Source organism: Grammomys surdaster, unplaced genomic scaffold (assembly GCF_004785775.1).
Source record: "Grammomys surdaster isolate TR1022 unplaced genomic scaffold, NIH_TR_1.0 191, whole genome shotgun sequence".
Lineage (NCBI taxonomy): Eukaryota > Metazoa > Chordata > Mammalia > Rodentia > Muridae > Grammomys > Grammomys surdaster.
The window spans coordinates 17059729-17078542 of NW_021604636.1; the positions used below are offsets into that span (position 1 = coordinate 17059729).

Sequence of the window (18814 nt, forward strand, 5' to 3'; positions counted from 1 at the left end):
TTTTGCTATTTTAATAAAAGCTGTTTCCTTCCTGCCAAAATATCTTTATCCACATACAATTTTCAGGATATAATGTGATTGACTAATTCTGATAAAATAGCCTATAGAAAAGTAGCTTTACAAATCATAAGATAGACATAATTAATCTGGACCCTGAAAGCAAGCATACTGCTTTTCTTTGCTACTCACCAGGGTTCTCTACATAAAAAGTCTGGGTAGTTGTGAGAACAAGATCTATGAATGAAACTGTGTGAGGAGAATTCTCATTGCTTTGAGAAAATGCCAAGGGAACAGAACAAGAGTCCTATGACTTCAGCTCTATAAATACAAAATTATTCATGGAACGTGCTTTTGTGCCCCTTCCAGATGTAGTAGATAGTAGTGCATTCACTTTAGATTATTCAATACAATTGCTGCTTTATTTTGCTTATATGCATCTATAAAAAAAACATATTTTTGCCAAGTGTGGCTTGTCCTTGTGACTATACAATTTACTGAAGTAATTCTTCTTAGGCATCAGAGTATAAGTTGTCTGATGCTCTGAATACAGCTGGTTATTGCATGAGAATTTAGCCCAATTTATTCTTAAGCCCAGCTCTCCCAGGTTCATGTCGCCAATTAGAGTAGTAACAAATAACTATGGAGAAGAGCCAGGAGATGTGTATACGAAAGTTTTAAAGCTTAGAAAACAAAAAGTCTCTTAAGAGGAAATGTTTGAAAAAAACTGAAGTCATTTGTAGAAAATAGCTAATTATAAACAAACAAAACTAAGTTAACACTTCCCCCAAATTGTATTTTTTCTTCCTCTTCCTCCTCGCTGCTGCTGCTTCTTTTTCTTCCTATTTTCTGTTTAACAGCTGGCTGCAGTTTCCTTCTCATTTATTACTCTAACCTTATACGCTTAGATCAGTAAGTTTTTTCTCTTCCTACCTTTTTAAAAAAATTATTTTTAATAAATTATTTTATTTATTTACATTTCAGTTGTTGTTCACCCCACCTCCAGTTCCCCTTCCCACAGTTCTTCATCCCATTCCTCCTCCCCCGAAGGGGGTTTCACCATGGCTGTCCTGGAATTCACAAAGATCTGCCTGTCCCTGTTTCTCAAGTGCTGGGACTAAGGTCGTGCTCCCACTGCCCAGCTAGTCTTCATTTTTAAAAATTATACCAAAATGTTAAGCATTCCATTCACTAATTTTTCTAAAAACAACTTCCTAAAACGACATTTCTACTTGTTGCAACATGAACACTGTCACAGAGCTTCAACACAGTACACAACAAGTGTGAAGAATGATGACTCAAACTTCTTTGCAAATCATGGTTTTTAGTACTTCTCAAAAATAGTTTTTTTAATTTATTTTTTATTAGATATTTTATTTATTTACAATACAGATGTCATCCCCTTTCCCCATTTCCCCTCCCTAGAAACCCTTATCCCCCCCTCCTCCTTTATGCTTTTATACCATTTTAATTACATGCATGTATTAAGGTCTGTTCTAGGTTGAGGGTCTAGCAATACAATAGATGCAAATAGTCAAGGAACAAGCAATACAATAAACAAAAATGCAAAAGCAAGGCATTAAACCCAATTACCTGAAAACTCCTGTGATCACTGTTTCTAAGGGCTTATCAGGATGACCAAAGTATCTGAGCCTATTTCCCTGTGGTAGCCCAAGGTCATTTTTATGTCTGAAGCCTACTTCATAGTTCTAGCCTAAAATTTAGATTCCTGTCTGAAATTGCTTCTTTGTTCTAGTCTAACATTTAGGTTCCTGCCTGAGATTACTTCTTTGTTGTAGCCTAATGTCAGATTCCTGCCTGGAGCCTAATTCCTTGTCCTTGGCCAATGTCATATGCCTGCCAAGCAGCCCATTTCCTTGTCCTTGGCTCATGTCAGATTCTTGCCAAGCAGCCTCAAAGGCTCTCTGCCTCTCCCCCTTTTTATTTCATTAACAACACCGCCATTTTTGAAACTTGACCAAAATGGAAATACTAACCTCAGGCCATGGGTAATTTTATCTGCATTATCTACCACATCAATGCTCACCAGAGCAGCATTCTTGAAATTCATAAGCTCCCTATGTATCCTTAAAACATCCCAAGAGGTGTTAGAATTATGTCAAATACACTGCACATGTCATTAAACTTTTCCTAATTACCACTGTAAATTGTAGAACTAACATGAATCCAATGGCATTTGGCATGACACTTAAGACGGCTCCTTACCCTTAAATTCTGAACCTCTTTCTAGTAATTTGAATAGGATAAAGAACATCAATCCCTTCTTCCAAATGCCTATCTAAATCCTCTGGTATATTCAACACATTAGTAACTATTTTTTTGCTAAATGATTAACAAAAGTAGCTGTCTTAACTTCTTGTGTCACAGCAATTGTAGAAGCAGTTTTAAGTGCTACTTTTTGTTTTAAAAATGTGTAGTTTTAAATGTTTGTTATCATCACATACTTTGTCATTCACTTAAATTTATTTCTCATTATATTCTACTTACGGCTTGTCAGTCTTTATTGCTGAATTTAGAAAAAGAAAACAACTTCCAATCTAGGTTCAGAAAGCTTAGGAAGCCCAAGTTCTGTCACCAGCTCCCTACCCCAGTCATCTGTTAAATATTTAAGGATCTAGATCTACCTGATGTTCTACTAGACCAGATTACATTAGCATGTAGAAAGTTGCCCTATTCTCACTATTATATGGTTTCTTTCGGAGTTTGCTTCTAATATAGAGTGGAAAGCTTACTTCTCTAGTCATACAAACCCTTACCTTTTGAGTTACAGTTGGGGTTCAGATAGTTTATGATCTATGCTCCTTTTTTACTTTCATAATCAGTCAATGTTCTAGAGCTGTTTCCTTTTTACTTATAGAATATAGCAAGCAAGTTGTGCTTTACCCACTGGGAATTTTGCCTTATGGAAATCATTCTTGTGTTTAAGCACGTGATCTCCCACTTGAACTGGCGAATATATTTGCATTTACTACTAACTCTAATTGTTAACATGGATGACACACATTTTAAACTCATCACTCAGAAAGCAAAAGCATGAAGATACTGAATTCAACTCAACTTGGGCTATGTAGTACGACTCTATCTAAAAGCAAAATAAAATAGATAAGAAGTTAACATCCAGTTTTGCCGCAGTATGTGTATAGAGAAATCATTTGTTAATTTCTTGTTTTGAGGATTGTTAGTGAGTTCAGTGTACCTTATTCTGCTATAAACAGTGAAAACGTTTCATTTTAATCTCAAAGGAGAATGACAATGCTATTTTTATGCCTGTTTTGAATATGAGGCAAAGAGAATTTCAGCAATCTTCCCAGGATTTCAGATAAAAAAATCAAACAATTAAAAATTAATTTCTATAGTATACTGACTCTCCATAAGAGTTTTAGATATTTTTTAACACACAAAATCTGTCCTAAGCATTCCAGACAAATTTTACTGATAAAGCAACACTCAACATCTTCTGTATATTAATTAAGATGATGTCTAAATTATTTTTCAAATATTTATTCAAGTGTAGCCTATATTCTGTCACTTACCCAATTCAAAGTTTATAATTCAATAATTAAACAAAACAAAACATGTCAAGGGGCTGAAAACATGGCTCAGTGCTCAAGGGTGCTTGGTGCTCTTGCAGAGAATACAAGTATGGTTTCCAGCATCCACACTAGGGGCTCACAGCCCCTATCTCTACCTCCAGCACCAGGGGACTCGATTCCCTCCTTCTGGCCTGTGTGAATACCTGCACATACTTGGTGTACATATATACATACATATCTAATAAAAATTAATCTTTAATAACAACTAGCACCCATTACCAATCAATTCCTTTTCCCCCATGACCCAACCTGTTCTCAACTATTCAATCACCTAAGATACTGTTTTTCATAAATATTTGCCTATGTGGATATTTCATTAAGAGTTGTGTAATATCATGTCTTGCGAGATTGGTTAGCAGCAGCACTTGCTACTGCTCTTCTAAAGAACCCTGGTTCAGTTCCTAGTACCCACATGAGGGCTCAAAACCATTTGTAACTGCAGTTCCCCAGGATCCAATGCCTCCTCCTGACATCCATGTGCAATGTACACATGTGATGCACAGACACACGTGCAGTCAAAACCCTGTACATATAAAATAAAAAAAAACTATTTAAAAAATTGTATAACATGTGGTCTTTTGGGTCTAACTCATTTCACTTAATTTTGGAGTTTAATATTGTAACATGTGTCTTTACTTCATTACTTTCACTGATAATATTCTAATTTTGCACAGATGATATTTGGTTCATCTAATAATTTCTTACAGTTTGGGTTTTTGCCATTGTTATCATCATCATCGTCGTCATCATCAAGTAATGCTTCTATAAATGCTACGTATAAGTTTCTTTTTGTGAAAAGTTGTTTTGCTTTCTATAAGATAGCTACTCAGCAGTACAATTATTAAGTAATATCATATGTACTAATTTTAGGAAATTTGAGAAGAAACTATATACCTAACACTTAAATTTCAGGATTCCGGTTCCTCTACATCTTCATGAACAATTGTTATTATCTTTTAATTGTAAAGACTTTAGAGACTGTTATGGTTTTAATTGGCATTCCCCTACCAATGTTGCCTGTGCTTCTTTGCTGTTTTAAAACTTTTATAGAAGGGTTGAAAAGGTGGCTCAACAATTAATTGTTAAGAACCAGAGTTTGTTTTCCAGCTCATACCACTTACAATTTTAGCTTCAGTTAATCCAATACTGTTTTCTGTCTCTGTGACACACATATACATGTGCATACAGAAATACACACATACACACACAGACACACACACAGACACACACACACACAGAAACATTGTTGTAAATCTAATTATTTACAACCATTTCCAACTTTTTCGCTAGGATAGCTATTATTCCTTTTTAGGAACTATTTGTAAATGCTGACTAAAACTCTGTATCAGGTATTTGATTTCTCAAGTGTGTGTCTTTTGGATTTCATTATGGTATAATGTATAAATTATAGCTTTTAAAATTAGCTGGAGAATTATCACTTTCAAATGTTAATTGTTATGTTATCCATGATAGGTAACTGCTAGAGAAACAAATATTTAAACAATAGGTAAAAATAGATTTTAAACACCAGCTGAATAGGCTATGGAAACAGATGCCTAGACGCCATCTGAAAACACAATCAATAACAGCCAGGACAGTATATGAACAGCAATAAATAAATAAATATCATTCAGTATATAAACAAACTATTCATGGACCACATGAAGCTCAAGAAGGAAAACCAAAGTGTGGATGTTAAGACAGACCAAAGTGGTCCTTCTTAGAATGGGGAACAAAATACTCACAGGAGGAAATACAGAGATAAATTGTGGAACAGAGACTGAAGGAAAGGCCATTCAGAGATTGCCCCACCTGTGGATCCATCCCATATACAGTCACCAAACCCAGACACTATTGTGGATGCCAAGAAGTGCATGCTGTCAGGAGCATGCTATAGCTGTCTCCTGAGAGGCTCTGCCAGAGTTTGACAAATACAGAGGTTGATGCTCAAAGCCAATCATTGGACTGAGTATGGGGTTGGCAAAGGAGGAGTTAGAGAAGGGACTGAAGGAGGTGAGGGGGTTTGCAACCCCATAGGAAGAACAACAATATCAGCCAACCAGATCCTCCATATCCCCAGAGCTCCCAGGGACTAAACCACTAACCAAAGAGTACATATGGATTGACACATAGCTCCAGCTGCATATGTAGCAGAGGATGGCCTTGTCAGGTATCAATGGGAGGAGAGGCCCTTGGTCCTGTGAAGGCTCTATGCCCCATTGTGGGGTAATGCCAGGGCGGGGAGGCAGGAGTGGGTGGGTGAGCACCCTCATGGAGGCGGGGGAGGGAGGATGGGATGGAGGGTTTCCAGGGGGTCAACTGGGAAAGGGGATAACATTTGAAATGTAAACAAAGAAAATATCCAATTAAAAAATTCATAAGATCATCTCATTTGACGCAGAAAAGGCCTCTGAGAAAATTGAGTATCCGTTCATGACAATAGTCTTACACAGATCAGGGATGCAAGCAACATACCAAAACATAATAGAGGCCATATTTGACAGCAAGCTCATAGCCAACATCAACTTAACAAAAGAGAAATTCAATGCAATTCCATTAAAATCAGTTTACTCTCTCCATACCTATTCAATTTTCTACTTGACATCTTCGCTAGAAGTATAAGAAAACTGAAGGAGATCAGAGGCATACAAATTGAAAGGAAGTAAAAGAATTGTTATCTGCAGATGATATGATAGTATATAACAGTGATTCTAAAAATTCCACTATATAAAGAAACATACAAAAAAAAAGTCAAAAGAACATCTTATCTGATGCAGAAAAAGCCTTTGACAAAAGAAAATTTTTTTACAGTTTATAAACACTTTCAGCAACATAGTTAGATACCAAAATCTACTCACAAAAATCTGTAGCCCTCTGACTCCACTAAGCCACCAGTCAGTCAGCATACACCAGCTGATCTGAGGCCCCTGACATATACAGCAGAAGAGGGCTGCCTGGTCTGGCCTCTGTGGGAGAAGCCACCTCTAACCATTGAGGCTCCAGGGACTGGGAAGGTCTGAGGGGAAGGCATCCTTTTGGAGACAGGGGGGTGGAGGAATGGGATGAGGATCTGTGGGAGGGTGGACCCAGAGGGGGGCAGTGACTGTCCCTCATGTATACAAATGACAAAGAGACTGAGAAAGAACACCTTTCACAATGGCCTCATAGAGTATAAAATATCTTGATGTAATTTTAAGAAGCAAATGAAAGACTTGTTCAATAAAAACTATATAAGTCTCTGAAGAAAAAAACTGAAGAAAATATTAGAACTAAAGATCCTCCATGAGAATGGATAAGTAGGATTAATGTAGTAAAAAAAAGGCTATCCTACCAAAAGCAATCTAAAGAGTCAAGGCAATCCCCATCAATATTCCAATACAACTCTTCATAGACCTCAAAGGACAATTCTTAGCTTTATATGGAAACATAAAAAACCCAGGATAGCTAAAGTAATTCTGAACAATAAAGAACAGCTGGAGGTCTCACCATTCCTCCTTTCAAGCTGTACTACAAAACTATAGCAATAAAACCACTGTGGCATTGGCATAAAAAGAAACATGTTGATCATAGAAATTGAATTGAAGACCCAGACATAAACCTACACACCTATGGACATCTGATTTTTTTTTTAATAAAAGCTAGAAATAAACAGTAGGAAAATCACAGTATCTTCAACAAATTGTGCTGGTCAAAGTGGATGTCTGAATGTAGAATGTAAATAAATCCACATTCTTCACCCTGCACAAAACTCAATTCCAAATAGATTAAAGACCTCAACATAAAACCAGACAAATTGAACATGACAGAAGAGAAAGTCAGGAATAACCTTGGACTCACTGCCACAGGAGGAGACTTTCTGAACAGACAACCATTAGCACAGGCACTAAGAACAACAATTAGTGGAACCTCATAAAAATGAAACATTTTTGTTAGAAAGGAATGCTGTCATTTAGACAAAGAGGAGACGATGAAATGAGATTTTTTTTTAACCAATTTCACACCTGAGAGGACTAATATCTAAAATATAAAAAGAAAAAACTATATATATATATATATATATATATATATATATATATGGAGAGAGAGAGAGAGAGAGAGAGAGAGAGAGAGAGAGAGAGAGAGAGCCCAATAATTCAATAAAAAAAAATAGGATATAGATCTAAACAGAATTCTTCATAAAAAAACCTCAAATGCAGGGAAAACACTTTAAGGCATGTTCAACATCCTTAGCATCAGGGAAATGCAAATTAAACATGGGGCTGAGGAAAGGAATGTGGGAAGAGGCAGGCAGAATTGAGTGGGGGCAAGGAAAACTAGTGTAGTAGAGACTTCCCTAAAATATATGAAGGCAATCCTGATGAAGTTTCCAAATAATGAGGTAGATGGAGTTCCATTTGACCATTTCTTGTAATCAAATGAAGCTACTAGTACCAAGACTAGGTTATATCCAACTGCGTTGTTGGTCAAAGGGGTCCCACATACAAAGGCCCAAACAACTTAGGCTGTTGGCAAGACAATAGGTTGCTGTCTACAAACTGACAGCAAATAGCCACTGTTGAAGACAATACCCACATCATTCACACTGACTATGGACAGGTACAGTTGGTGGCTATTAAGAACCTTTACCTGTGTTCTAGTGCTTTTGGTACAGGAAAGGTATTCTGCAGGCTACCAACAGAGACGCATAAACACCAACCTAGCCTTATACCTCTTGATCTACCATCTGTGCTGCGTACAAATATGCTAGAGCAATGGAAGCACAACGCTTGTGTGAGTAACCCACAATGTCATCTGGCATAAAGCCCACTCCGGGAGACAGACCCCATATCCAACACTGCCCAAACGACCAAAAACCAAAGACTAGACAGACTAGAGACCTAGAATAAACCCCAAAACTACTGATCTTTTTTTTTTTTTATTAAGTTAACAATAAAAGGAAACCTAATGGTATTCTGCTATACTCATAGACCTGTGCCTTATTCGACCATTTTCTGGAGGATTCCCCTTGCAGCAGATGAGAACAAATATAGAGACCCACCACATTTTATACACACCCACACATACATGCACATGTGTACGTGTGCCTCCACACACAGACATAAAGGGAGGGAAAGAAAAAGGGGGGGGGAAGAACAGACCACCTGACTGACCTTGGAACACACAGCTCTAAATGAGATGTCTCCATCAATTCTCTCCCCTGAGAGCTACGGGACCCTTAAGGAATACAGGGTAGAAGCAGTGTGGGAACCAGACGGGACATTGGGAGAAGACAGCAAAGTTCATATGAACTCATGGAGACGGAACCAATTAGCACAGGGCCTATGTTGGTCTGCACCATGTCCTCTGTGTATATACTAAGGCTTTCAGGCTAGTACTTTTATGTGACTCCTGAGTGTATGTCTCTGATTCTTGTGTCTTGTCTTGGGCTCTTATCCAGCTTTGGATTAACCCTATGAAACTTTGATGCTGTGGTTGTTTTATTTTCTTAAAAAAATTACATGGGAACATATTTAAGACAAGGGCAAAAAAACCCTCAATAAATCTTTAAAGAGAAGGAAAAATACACGCTAAAGTAATGTTTGCTAGAATATTGCATTAGCATTACAATTAAATTGAATATGCATTGCCTATGACAGATATCTTTTAGGACACATCTACTTGTGTTTTGGTCCACCTATTCTGGCAAAATTTCAAAATCAATTTGAAATTTAGCCTTTCCTAAGGAATAACATATTTATATTTCTTGTAAAATGAGTACAACTGGAGAATTACTAAGATTCCAGGTAAACTACGAGAAAATTCTCTCTAAATTGTCACCAAGAAAAATTAGAATACCAAATATGAGATTAATAAAGGCTGGAATATTTGATGTTAATTCAAAATTTTTAAGGCTTTTAAAATTTTAAACAAGATGAAATATTTGCTAAATCAGTTAAGCTTGAGAATTGAGTTATCTAAAAGTATAGACCATCTACAGTGCTGAACCCAGAAAGCATTATCCATGTAATGTAATAAGCATGACCACATAAAGTGATAGTGAGAATACTGAACACATAGTTTATTGTAATATAAGTGCTTCAAATATATGAATTTATCATGCCAAGCAATCTTTCAATAGCACTATTGTAATAGTTAACTGACAGATCAAGTAATCTCCTCGAAAGTACCTGAGTCAAAAGGTAACTTCTAACAGTAGGTGTCTATAGACTAAGCATTTGTGCTTAGTCGCAGTTCCCCTATCCTAGCCTGGCTCTTTCCCTATAGAAAACACAGGGGAAATTGCTTGTGAAACTTTGGGCTTGTATAGGAAAAAACAGAACAAAACGAAAAACGCTGTCTAAAAAGCTATAATTCCAATTTTTCTCACTGAACTCTACTGTCTGAATATCCCTTACTTCTTCAGGCTATAAAGTCGTGAGCTAAGTATTCAAAATGGTCCTACAGTAATAGAATTTTATAATACTTTATGTTCTTGAGCATTAAAAAAAATACATTCTCTTCAAAATTCTACTTTAATTACAAATATCAAAATATTTTCAAATATCAAGTTCACAGAAAGATACATAAACTAATATAAAATCACTTTTTATAAAATATAGGATACTATGTGTATAATAATAAATTTTTGACAGGTCTATGCCTAAGATGTTAGTATTAATGATTAATATTCTATATATATATATATAAGATGACTAATATGTTTCAACATATGCCTAATATGTTAGTATTAGTGATTAATATTCTAAACATATAAGATGACTAATATGTTTCAACAATAGGCAAATAGCCTAAAAGAATATAGACTCTAACATGAAAATCACCATTCTAAAATCACAGAAGATAAACCTTAACGCAAAAGAACAAAATCTAGCCAATAGCATGAGGAGCTAGCTATTATAGTATAGCTGAAAGTCAGTAAGAGAACCACAATGAAAACATAATAGATCCTCTCACCAAATAGTCTTTTGAACTAAGAAGCATGTAAAACAATATGAAGAGTCCTTACATATGCCTGAATGAGAATTCAAGGAGGACTAGAAGGAAGCAGACAACAATAGCAACATCTTTATATCCTTTAAAAAAAAATCCTTGTATTCAAACATTCAAGAATCTCAATGAGTCCTAAATTACAATAGATGAAAAGACTATTTTTATGTTCCTATAATAAAACCACAGAAAATGAATGTAAAGACAAGATCTTAAAAGTAAACATTAGTGTTCATGGATGCTGGCAGTACACACTGGTGTGTGTGGTCACTATGGAAATCAGTGTGGAGGTTCTTCCAAAAGCTAGAAAGAGAGCCACATGACAGAGCTATTCCACTCTTTGGCAGGATTCCAAAGGACATGATATCCTACTACTGAGATACTTGCTTGGTCACGTTTACTTCTGCTCTATTCACAATATTTAATGAAAGTAAGCACATTAGGTGTTCACCAAGTAATGAACTTTCAAATAATGAAAATGAAGTACATAAACACAAAAGAATTATATTTAGCTTTGAAGAAATTGAGATGATAATTTTTTTTGGAAAACAAATAGAATCAGAAAATATACTGTATAAAATAAGCTATAGCCAAAAGGAACATGTCACATTCTCTATTATGTATAAATTCAAAATATGAACCTTTAGGTTTTAATGTAACCTTGCTGTCTTAGTTGCTTTTCTATTGCTGTGATAAGACATCATGACCAAGGCAACAACATACACAGAGTTTATTAGGGCCTACAGTTTCAGCAGTTTATCATCCATGACCACCATGGTAAGGGAGCATGGCAGCAGGCAGGCAGGCAGGCAGGCAGGCAGTCAGTCAGTCAGTCAGTCAGTCAGTCAGTCAGTCAGTCATAGCACTGGAGCAGTAGCTGAGAGCTTACATACTGGTCTGCAAGATGAGGCAGAGAGAAAGAGCTAACTGGGAATGGCATGGGCTTTTGAAACTCAAAGCCTCCCTCTAGTGATATACCTTCTCCAAGAAAATCACACCTCCCAATCCTTACCAATCAGTTCCGCAAACTAGGGACCAAGCATTCAAACATATGGTCTATGAGGCCATTCTCATTCAAACCACCACATTCCAGTAACCCTAGAATTCAGGATAGTAGAAAGGGACCATTAGGTGAAGGGTAGAAGGGGCACAAGAAGAGTCTCATAGGACAAAGGTGCTATAAAGGAGAAAAGGGAACGATGGGGTAAGGGAACATAACTGGGGAAGGGTTAATACAGAGGAAGAGAGGTAATACTAAGGAATTCTAGCTATTGGCAATCCTATGCACATGCACACACACACACACACACACACACACACACGCACACACGAGTATACAATTTTAGGAGTTACTCCAGACAGTGGGATACTGCTTCCTTCTAGTTGTAGGCTATCTAACAACAACAACAACAACAACAACAACAACAACAAACAGCTATAAGAAAACTGTTGGTTAGATGGTTTAAGTGAGTTCTGAAAAATACAGGGGTTTTTTTGCCAATGCTCCTGCCTATTTGGTAGAACATTCAGGTAAGCTCTATTGCTGAAGACAAGACAATTTGCTAACAGGGCTAAAAGAAGTCAAGCTGGTACTGCCCTGGAAGCTTCTTGCATGAGGAGTTGGTCTCAGAGTCAGGTGCTAGCTATGTAAGCCACCAAGAGATTACAGACACCAATAGTCCTACCAATCTGTAAAGTCTGTTGTATTAGTTCCATTTCCTGTTGCTGTGATTAGACATGTACAACTAATAACAGGAAACGTTAGTTTGGGTTTCTGTCTCCAGAGAGGCGGAGTCCATCATCATCATGACAGGGAAGCTTGGCAGCAAGCAGGCATGAAGGCTGGAGCAGCAAGAGGGGAAATCATCTCTTAGCTTATAAAAAGGAAGCAGAGAACAAAGAGAATGCCCTAAGGCTTCTGAAACATCAAATCTTCCAAGTGACAAACACTCTCTGGCAAGGTCAAATCTCCTAAATCTATCTAAACATCTCCACCAACCAGAGACCAAGTATTCACAGGCAAAGACTTCGAACCAGATCTATAAACGACAACAATGACAGACCTAGAGATGTGTTGTACTTATATCTTGGGAGTAACCAATAGCTGTCTAATTCGACCTAAGGCCCATGCAATAGATACTATAAACCCAATCAAGAATTTGTGGCTGGTGTGTTCATAATTCCTACAGGAGAACCCATTACCATCATTTTGAGAAGTTAAAATAACTTATAAGTGCCTTCTAAATACTTATTCTTATGGATATATAAAAGTGCAGCTCTATGCATCAAAGTATCCTTTTGAGGCTGTTAGAGATAGAGGTCCACAGCTAGTCTCAATTCAGCAACCATGAGATGGTCAGACTCAACAGGACATATATAATCTAGCACTTTCAGGTACTGCTCAGAACATTGTGGTATAGGGGACAAATGAGATTAATCTAATGCCACAAGTAAAACCTCTAGTGCCAGGAATGGGTTTATCTTGTTGAGTCACTGGCCAAAGGGATCTCATGAAAACCACACAATAAGACAGAGTATTGTCAAAGCTATTGGTTGCTGTCCATAAACTGATGTTAAGTGACAAAAAGGACAACATTTAACTTATGTTATCAAACATTTACAAGTTAAGCTATTGCCTAACTAGAAGCTTTACCTCTACTGACTAGTGTTCCTGGTATTGAATGTACACAGCATGGTACTAAAGGAAAAGTATTCTCAGTATTTCTCAGTATTACCCAACAGCAACTTATCTGAAACATACACTGGTGTAAGAGTGGCACAAATGTCATAGAAGTGGTCACCCACTTTTTATTTGGATTTAAGGTTTCAGTAAGTGTATGAGAAGGCCCTTCAGGTCTGTGATCTTGAGATTTGGCCAAAATGAATAAAAACAACAACCTATTTAATTGCAAGCCTAGTTCAAACTTCTTAGAATATCTCTGAGGTAGCAGAAAGATTGAATGCAATAATAAACTTGGCATTGAAAACTGACACTGGACTTTTAAACTTTTCTTCTAAATTTAATTCAGAATGTTTTACACTACTTTAAATGCAGGAGAGACAGTACATGAGCTAAGAGAGTAAATAAAGTTTCTTTCAATTTGTATCAGCACAGAACATGTTTAACATATCTGAATGTACATAGGCACATATCCTTTACAAACCAATCTAAAAATCAAGCTTTTACATAAGACAATCTAAAAAATAAAAGAAAAATTATCAGAAGCCAAATAAGTGGATGTTTTAATTTAGCATATACTTTTACTAGAAGAATACAATATTTTTCTAGGTTTACAGCACCTGAATTGTGCTGAGATGAGCAGATAACATAATGTAATGAAGTAAGATACACACAGAGAAATACATACCTACACACTATCCCCTAGAGTTAGCAGGTTTGTAAGTAAGATATAATCTTGACATTTGTTTACATAAAATTACAAGACCCACAATGACTTTCCTTATTTCTTTAGCATTCTTTTTATTCTGGCAAATAGAAGATAGGCTAGAGCTATTGAAATCTACATATCCTTAAAAAACATGAATAACAAGACAAAGGCAAAACGACAGTAACTGTTAAGCATTTACTATAAGCTAGATTGTTTTCATTTGTAAACATTCTTCATTATTCTGTAAGTATTCTACAGAAATGTGGTCTTACTACACTGTCACCTGGGCTTAAAAGAGCTTCCTTCCTTCAGTCTTTCACACATCTGTGATTAAACATGTGCCCCACCAAATATATATTCTGCCACCAAGTACCAAATACATACTTCATTTGTAAATATCAATCAAATAGCCCTCGTTCATACTCATTTCACCCATATGGGAGATGTTCTACACTTTCCATTGAATATAGGCGAGAACTTGCGCCTATGAGTGAGTATGGCAAAGATAATACTTTGTGATTTCAGAAGCTAGACATCAAAAGGACAAATAGTCCACGTTTATTTTTCTAGACACTCCTGTATGAAGACTTAGACTTTATGTTATAAGGAAGCACAAACTAACATGCATGAAGACACACATGCACACACACACACACACACACACACACACACACACACACACACACAGTGACTTGTACTGAAGAACTGAGTTCTGGACCTAAGAATCATCTGCTGGATGTGAATGAAACATTTTGCCAGCTATTTTAGTTTTACAGCTGTCTTGTTAGAGTTGCGGTGAAGAAACACCATAACCAAAAGCAAGTTCAGGAGGATACTGTCTATTTGGCTTCACTTTCACACTGTATCGCATCACTGAAAGAAGTCAGGACACAAACTCAAACAGGACAGGAAACTGGAGGCAGGAACTGATTAATAAATAATGGGGGAACGCTGCTTACTGGCTTGTCCCTATGGCTTGGTTAGCCTGTCCTCTTATGGAAACCAGGACCATCAGGCCAGGGATGGTCCCATCCACAATGGACTAGTATAGAAACTACTTTACAAGTCGCTTCCAGACCAATCTAAAAGAGGCATTTTCTCAGCTAGGGTTTCCTCATGTCAAGATTAAGCTAGCTTGTTTCAAGTTCTTACACAATTAGCCAATACAACTGAGCTTTTGTCAACCTGACACACACATTGTTAAGTCTTTCCTTCTTGTCCATCTCTAAGATCATACATTAATAATGACAATATAATAATACAATGTAATAATATAGTCTAAAACATTTACAAACTTAAAAGTCCTACAGTTTTTGAAAATTCAAACACTAAAAAAATTTATTTTAAAAAATGCAATCTCTTAAAATCCACTTGTGGGTACTACAAAATAAAAAATGAGTGAAAAAGTTCCAGAGGGAAAACCCAGGTCACAGTCACATCTGAACAAACCAAAACCAAGCTCCAGTTCCAACTGTAAAACCTGAGTAACCAACATCTGGGATCCACTAATGATCTTTGATCCTTTCAAAGGCCTTGTCACTTTTTTTGGCTCGGCCCTCAGACTCTATACACACAGAAACTCTCCTTGGATTAGGCTAGCTCACTCCACACCTGCTGCTGTCTTTGGCAGTCATCTCATGGTACTGTCAACTCCAAAATGTTAGGGTCATCTGCTGCAATTGAGCTGCATTTCACCTAAAGTGTCTCCTGGGTACTATTTAGGGACTACAGCTCTGCCATCGCAGTACCAAACCTCAGCTGTTCTTCATAACCCCTTTATGCCTTTAAAAACCAGGACTAACTACCTAGGTCAGCCATACTACCTAAGTTCAGCGGCCAGCATGAGAAACTAGTGTGGCCACTTCTGGAACCAGCTTCTTTGTGACTGACCCTAGAGAAACACTTGACAGAACATTCCTCCTCATAATCCACGTCTCTTCTTAATCATAGCAAACACTTCAGCCTCAGCTGATCAGCCTGAGCCCCAGGAAAGCAGAGGTTCATTTTATTGGTTCTGATCTCTTGTCAATCATAGGTGATTCTTCAGCTCCAGCTGAGCAGACAACACATCTTCTGCACGGAAAAGGCCTGATATAGTCTTGGCTTCCCTCTGACACTTCACAAGCCAGGTTTCCATTGTCCTTACTGCTTTCAACATTTTTATTTTCCAGGCTCCTACAGAATAGCTCATTGAGCTCTCAACACCCAATGGCTTTGCCGGTCCAAGGTTCAAAGTGCTTCCCCAGCACCCCACAAGAACACGGTCAGGTCTGTCAAGGCAAGAACACACCATCCTGGTACGAACTTGCCTTACGGTTACTTGTGCTGCAATGAAATGCCATGAAACCTTTTTTCAAGAGTTATCAACAGATGAAAACCTACTTATTCAGATGAATTACTGGGATCAAATAATGTGAAGAAATACTTTGAGTTATGAAGATCTCTCACTATTAACTGTACATAATCCAACTGATCTAAATAAAATAAATTGTCATAGAGTGGAAACTATAGTTTATTTCATTTTCTTTGCAGACTCCTATCTCCCTATTTTCCTTGCTGTCATCTTCCAGGTAATTTCTTCAAAAATCCTTTGCGTCTTTTAAACTTGGAAATCTCTGGACCATTCTCATAGTTTTTTTCCCTCCTATTCAAACACTGGAATCAAGTAAACAATGTCAATATACTACCCAGACATACTTTCTATGCTGTCACATCAAAAAATAGTAAATTGAGAAATCCTACTCACCTTTTCATGATCTTCTGATTTCAAGCATTTTGACTTAGTTAAGATCCAATACACAGGTTCTTGGAGAAGTTATCTTCAGAAGAGAACTTTAAGAAAAGAAAAAAAGATGATTCAGAAGAACAAAGTAGTAAGCCTTAAAAGCATTTATTTTTATATGTATTTTTCATCATTTCTATTTTATATTTTTAAAACTTCCAATTCTGCAAAGGCTATATAAAATACATATGATACTCAATGTTACGTATTTTATATAAGCTTTGTACATTTTTTAAAGTTTAGTGACTACTTTATAGACTAATCTTAATCTGTTTTTCATTGCCTTCTTTACTCTAATTTTATTCTGTTCAGATAGCCTCAACCACCTAGTTATAAATATCATCAACGTCCCTCCCACAACTGTTTTTCCTGTTTGTTTTGTGTAAAACATGAATTAGAAACTTTCTTAATAGTGGAAATATCCTTGTCAATATCCTCCACCTAGTACAGCCTGTTAATACTATCAGCTGCCTTTTCTTCAGGCTCTGTAACACTCCATAGTTATTGAGTATCACACATTCTACAACTCGAAAATCTCCAATACTTATTCCTTCCCTCTTTTTACAATGGAAAGATACTACTTTCTGGGCCCTGTTTGGTGTTTCAAGTTTATTATCCTTTTTGTTTGTAGTCCATTTAGTTTCTCTTGATTAACTTTCTTTCTCTTCATTTTCACAAAATTCATTGAAGACGTTAAAATGGTTTTTATTGTTTGTTTTGCTTTGTTTTTTTGAGACACTTGAAGCAATCCCACTAAAATCGGGGAATAGACAAGGATGCCCACTCTCCTTGTATCTATTCAATAGAGTACTTAAAGTTCTAGCCAGAGAAATAAGACAACAAAGGGAGATCAAGAGGATACGAATTGTCAAAGAAGAATTCAAGGTATCAATTATTTGCAGATGATATGATAACATATATAAGCGACCTTTAAAATTCTTCCAGAGAACTTCTACAGCTAATAAAGAACTTCAGCAAAGTGGCCAGATAAAAATTAACTCAAACAAATCAATAGCCTTTCTTTATACAAATGATAAATGGGTGGAGAAAGAAATTAGGGAAACAAGTCCCTTCACAATAGTCACAAATATAAAATCCCTTGGGGTAAATCTAACCAAACAAATGAAAGATCTGTATGACAAGAACTTCAAGTCTCTCAAGAAAAAAAATCGAAGAAGACTTCAGAAAATGAAGAGCTCTCCCATGCTCATGGATTGGTAGGATTAACATAGTAAAAGTAGCCATCTTACCAAAAGCAATCTACTGATTCAATACAATCTCCATCAAAATTCCAATGCATTTCTTCAAAGATGTGGAAAGAACAATTCTCAATTTTATATGGAAAAAAAAATCAGGATAGCGAAAACAATTCTTAACAATAGAAGAACTACCTTCTAATTAATAAAGAATTAGATTAACGAGGACTTCTGACCATTAGTTTAGGTAATTGCATCATATTAGTAACAAAAATCTGATGGAATTAGACTTTTGATCATTACTTGGGCTTAGAAAATGTGCACAGTAAGGATCCAGATATTATACACTAACCTATTTAAATATAAGGGAAATGTTAATAATCCGAACCTTAAACGCTTTCCCAAAGAGTCTGAATATACACTCTTTTTCTAGTATTCAACCCTCCCTACTGGGCACATAACCTAAATTGCCAACCAAAAATTAAGACATATATCTCACTAAACACACAAGTCAATACAAACTGTTCAAAATCTCTATATTAATGCTCAACTCTTTTGTTCACACATAAGCAAACTTGACAGGTCACATCAGAGACCATTCTCCACTGTCAATATACTCATCCCCCTTATGATTACTCACCTAAATTCAAATGTTGCTCCTGTTAACTATCCTTCCTATCTAGTCTATCATTTAATTGTTTACACACATGGCCACTGCTCTTTTGGACTTAGGTTAAAATTTCTTAGCTGTCTTCTCACCTTTGCTTTCCTCCAATCCTCATTCCTCACTGCAGTCAGGATGAGCTTTCTTGAATTCAAGCTTTATTACATTGCTCTCTGACTCAAGCT

The 18814-nt window shown here is 36.6% G+C and overlaps 1 protein-coding gene across 3 annotated transcripts in view; it reads right to left on the reverse strand.

The window, feature by feature from the left end:
• The window catches only part of Mbd5 (methyl-CpG binding domain protein 5), a 370386-nt gene that overhangs the window by 276563 nt on the left and 75009 nt on the right, over positions 1-18814 (reverse strand). For all 3 annotated transcript variants that reach the window (XM_028769177.1, XM_028769176.1, XM_028769174.1), the window contains exon 2: positions 16734-16819. The gene's annotated coding sequence lies outside the window, so the exon portion shown is untranslated. The remainder of the gene's footprint in view (positions 1-16733; positions 16820-18814) is intronic.